A 5,690-nucleotide genomic window follows, 5' to 3' on the forward strand; every position below is an offset into this window, starting at 1 on the left:
TGTGATTATTTGACTTCTTTGATTTTAAATAAATGTACCAGTGAGAAGCCACTTTATTAGATTTCCAAAACCAATAATGTTCAGATTTTGGTGGCATTGCCTCAAATGTCAATTATTATGTTTCTTATTCAGGTCAAAGTGGTGTTTTATTGGACCACATAATTATAGGTCTTCCCTCTTTTTTTGGAGTAGAATATTAGAAATACCTCTTAATATAATGCAGTCCCGTATAACATTACCACAATCTGTGTCCTCAATGCTAAAACATATCAGTTCATTCATGAATTGAGGGAAAAAAAATGTATTTAATCGTTTATTTGGCAGGGATAATGCACAATAATGAACACTTACAACATTAAAATGTGTCAAGCGTAACAGTGCCAGATTTAGATTTTAGCTCATTTCCATCCGCAGTCCCTCACATAAAATATTTAAGAAGATTACATTTTACAAACATAGCAAAAACAAAATACATGATATGCAAAAAGAGCAAGAGCAGCATACACAAGTATTTATGACATGGTAATACAATATAGCAGCAACGACATATAAAGTGCAGGAGAAGATACAAGAGATACCTAAAGTGCAAGAGGAGATACCCCTGTATTAAAGTGCATTTAGCGGTGATTGCACATCTGTTTGTTTCTCAACCGTTCTTTGAGTTGACCTTTGAAGCTATTAAGTGGTACAATCCCGTATCTCAGTTGGGAGGCTATTCCACAATGAGCTGCCTTTAATGGAGAGGAAATGTTGTCCAAAAGTGGTCCGTCTGCGGTGGACTTCACAGTCTCCTCTGGTTTCTGACCTAGTGCAGCGTCCAGTGTGTTTTCTGTGGTTGAATTCCCCTAAGGGGGGGGGGGGGCAGTCCATGTAAACAGTTATAAATAAAGCACATACTCTTAAAAGACTTAAAATTGTCAAAGCTCAAGAAATTGTGTTTTTCAATGATGGTACAGTGGTGGTATGAATGTGGCTTTCTGTCAAAAACCTTGATAGCTCTCTTGTACAGCTGTTCTATGGGTTTCAGGTTTGTGGCACAAGCAAACGACCAGTTTGTAAAAAAGTATTCTATGTGGGATAGAATCATACAGTGGAGGTATGACTTTGCAACATTGACAGTTAAGAAGGGTCTAATTTGTTTAAAATGTTGCAAGTTCAATTTAATAGTATTGGATACTTTATTGATATGTTTCTTAAAAGTCAAGTTCGAGTCCAGTATGACTCCAAGATACTTGAAGTTGGATCCTTCAATTTTGACCGGTCGTTTACTGAACATCATGCATACTGTTTTTTTTACGTTTAACTGTAAGCAAATGTTGTTCAGCCAGTATTGAACCTTGCCCAAAGCATTAGAGAGAAAAGATGCGATCATTTCAGTGTGTTTCCCGTGTATAAAGATGACCGAATCATCGGCATACATTTGCACGTTCAACTCAGGACATACATTAGGCAAGTCATTAATGTACAATGAAAAAAGTAACGGTACAAGAATGGAACCTTGTGGAACCCCAACAGGGTTGACAAGGTAGGGGGATTTGGCACCGTTGACCAAAACACGCTGTTTTCTGTTCGATAAGTAAGACTTAAACCAATAGGCGCGTTCACACGCAGTACTTTTCCCACTTTAGTTCCGATATAGTTCTGAAATGCTGCATTCACACCAAAACAATCCTACCCTCTTTTCCGTCCCTGCTAGAGAGCAGGGACTTTCGTGGGAGAAAAAGGTTCCTATTTCTGATTAGCTGGGCGGATTGCAAACCACGCCCCGTAAAACTCCCAAAACGTTCTCATGAACTAAGTTTTGATGAACTTTTGTGGGAAAAGTACTGCGGTGTGAAAGTGCCTAAAGTATGGAAACTGCCAAAAAATAGAAATGAGTCAGCTTTGTAAAGAGCACTTGGTGGTCAACAGTTTCAAATGCCTTCCTGAGATCAAGGAAGATAGCATCTACATATGGGCTCGTGTCCAACATACATTTAACCTTTTCCACAAAGACACAGTTAGCTGTCTCAGTGGAGTGGTGAGCACGAAAACCAAACTGCATTGGGTGGAGTGGAGTAAAACCTTTATCTAAATGTTTGGTGATTAGTTTTGACACCCATTTCTCAGCTACATTAGAGACACAGGGGAGGATACTGATAGGTCTATAATTGGACATCATTGCCTTAGCCCCAGATGTATACCGGTACCGGCGCTGTTGTTATTAGAATCTGGTGTTAGCAGCGCTAACGGATATAAGAAATAGATGTTTCTACAACCAGGGTGGAGGAGAGCTCTCCTATCAGACTGAGAGGCTCAGTGAGGTAAAGGACTCTGAGTGTTTAGAAAGTTAATTTTAGTCTAAGTTATCTCAGAGGGTCTCAAACGTTTTGACCACAAATTATGTAAACACATATTTCCAAGGCACTCCTTTATAATTATTAGAATAAATAAAAACAGGTTTGAAATCATTCCAATGTATACTATAGGACAGTAAACCAAAAATATCGTTTAAATTTGGAGAGATACAAAAATATGCATAAATAAATAAATGTTAACTAGGTAAAATAAGAAAATAAACAACACAAATAAAATAAGTTACATTTATTTGTTATTGGCTATGGTAGGTTATTGGTTATGTTCATATACTTATTTGATTATTATAATGTAAACCGATCTTTTTCATATGGGTGTTTTAGAGTTGTACCCCCTAGATCAGTTCTCTAGTAATAGTGTGCTCAAAGAGCACCAGATTGAAGCATTTTACTTTAAATGTTCAAAAAAATAAATCTTTCCAGGGGGGCATACCCCCGGACCCCCCTAGCGGATGTGACGTCCACCCCCCAATTCAAACATGTTCATACAATACTGAATACATTTGAAGCCATTTTTACGTATATTACCTATGTCAATAAGTTTCTGTTTTTGTAGTGTATTTGTCTTTTGTAGATTTTTCATTTATTCTTTATAAAATCTCGCCTAGGGCAGCAAATTGGCTAGGTACTAGGCCTTAAGAGCCTTTCTTGTGCTAGCAAACACATAGAAACAAATTGGCGGGGCGTACTTCGCACGTGCACACGCTAAACAATTCCACGCGCTCCGCGCTCACATTATGCTGGTCACACGTGCCTTAGCACCGCTGCTATGAATCCATCCTAGGGGAAACACTGGGCAGCGCTAGCTGTTTTGCTAGCCGGCCTCGTCTGAAGCCAGCCGGTGATGCATGGTTCTCCGCTGCTGTGTTTTAAATAAGAAGATCAATAACACCATCGTGTCTGGTTTGTCTTAGCATAAAGACTGAATATGGGAGCAAACGGCTAGCCTGGCTGTCATCAAAAGTAAATAAAAGCACCTCATAAGCTTACTAATTAACACATTATATGTAATTACAATAACCCATACAAAAACCGAAGTGTTAAAATAACAAGTTGTGATTTTATAGGGGGTTACATGTGGAACTATTTTGGGTTTATTACTGAGCTTTAGCGGTAAAGATCTTTTTTCACTTTGTAATAAGTTAGCTGTTTCCCTTCTGTTCGCAGTCTTCATGCTAATCTAAGCTAACCTTCTCTTGGTTGTTGTTGTTGTTGTTGTTGTTGTTGTTGCATATTTAAAGGAAAAGAGAGTAGTACCAACTTTCCACTCTCAACTCTTGAAAAGAAAGCTTATTTCTTAAAATGGTGAACTATTTATTGAGCGCTAAGGTGGAAACCACCAGTGATGGCCTAACCACCCTGCATGTTATATGTATCTGCCACACTGTCCTGCTCAGGTCACCAGAGGAGCAGCCGGAGCTTGTAAAAAGGAACTGTTTAAACCAAGGACTTTACCTCACTGTGGTGGTTTTTCGGGGGTAAACGATCTGCCACTGCCATGTGTGTGACCAGGAGCTGCATTTGGCCGGCACACTATTTTTTACTGCCCTTCTGGGATTATGCTTAAATTTTCATATGGAACAGGAAGGAGAGTTAATGTTACATTATGAGCCCGGCCTCGGACCGAGCTGCCGCAAATCTAAAACAGGTGATTCAGTGATCTAACTGACTGTGTGTGCTTCTGGGTCCAAGTCAGGTTGATATGTGCCACTGAGGAAATGCTAAATATTTGTTTTCACGAGGATTCACAATAAAAATCTGATAAATTAGCTTTTTAGAAGGACATTGCTTGTCTCATAAATGAATAATTTATGCTTAAAAGGATGGTGTCATTCCTTCCCAGCACCACCAAGAAAATCCTAACTGTTCCCCTGGAGCAGGAAATACAACTCTTTGCTGCTGATCATGTGACTGCCAGGGATGAGATGGGATGGTAATAGTATTATCATGCTTTTCTACAACCACTATCACCTTCTGCCCTTGCAGGTAAGGGCTAAATATAGCCAGGTAATCCTTCTCATCTCATAGAATTTCAACCAACACCTTTGGTGAGAGTCAAGTTGATCTCTTATTTCTTCCCACATTTCCTTTGTATAATTTCAAAAGGGTTTACACAAACATTGATATTAATTATGATCTTTTAACTTTTTCTTTGCAAGTTGAAGTTATCCTTAGTTGCTGTAAGTCATGTGTTTGTGGGGTGTGTATAAGCAGCAGAAATGGCCTCCATGCGTGACCTCTGACCTGTTGCCAAGAGTCCTCCATCCACGGCCAATTCCCCGGGGTGTGATGGACAGTCTGAAAAAGAAAAAGAGAGCTGGGTATGTTAGCGTGCGTTCATGGAATATAAGGGATATTGATGACTTCACAACATCAAAGAAGGAGAAGATGTTTTGGACAGGCAGGGCAGATTTTCATGTTATTTGTTGGTCATTCACAGACGTCCAAGGACAGAGCAGGGAGTTCATTTGTCTGCGTTGCAGGTGTCCTACCAGCTTGTCCCTAATTTAGTGTTTGAAGAAAAGGTTTTGGAGTTTATGTCAAAACAACGATCACTTTCCCATATGGAGATACAAAATGTGTCGGTTAATAGATTATTCCTCCTAATATGAGGCTTCAATCATCTACCAATCTTACAATCTTTTAAGCACCATATTTCCTTTTTTCTACTAACAAAGTGTTCTTTGCTTAGCTGCAGTGTTTTTTAGAGTAACATTAAAATAATAATATACATAATAAATAATTAAAACCATGTCCAAAAGTGCATTGCGGCTAAAACATCCAATCACCGAGCTTCAATCATAGCTGAGGATCTCGGGTAATCAGTTCAGTGGGTGTGTATCGCCTATGTCTGTTTCCGGTGACTTAATTTTGAAATGTAGTTCCTGACGGATGGCAAAAAAGCAAGAGATTATAGAATTAAACAAATAAATTAAAACAAGGATAATTGTGTATTATTGTTGAGTAAATAACAGTGTGTTATTTAGAAAATAATAACAAATTAGAAGGTACAAATATAAAAAAATACATATTTCAGTATACTGAGCCCCATTTATTTTCCTCACGGACGGCAAAAAAAGTCTGACATTGTACGATTCAAAATAAAATCAATAATCGTGGCTTGATATTGAGTAAGAAAAATTTGTTATGAACCACAGAGCTTCCGGTCTTCCAAGACCCGACTGGACAAACACATGTGGTGTAGGAACTAAACATACTACCAATAGAAATACATTGCTTTTAAAATCGTTCTGTGTGACACGAAAAAAAGGGGATCGTGTTGGTGAACACGAATCAATAGATTAAATGTTGTGACTATATACACGAAATGCCGTG

This window comes from Notothenia rossii (assembly GCF_949606895.1).
Source record: "Notothenia rossii genome assembly, chromosome: 11".
Lineage (NCBI taxonomy): Eukaryota > Metazoa > Chordata > Actinopteri > Perciformes > Nototheniidae > Notothenia > Notothenia rossii.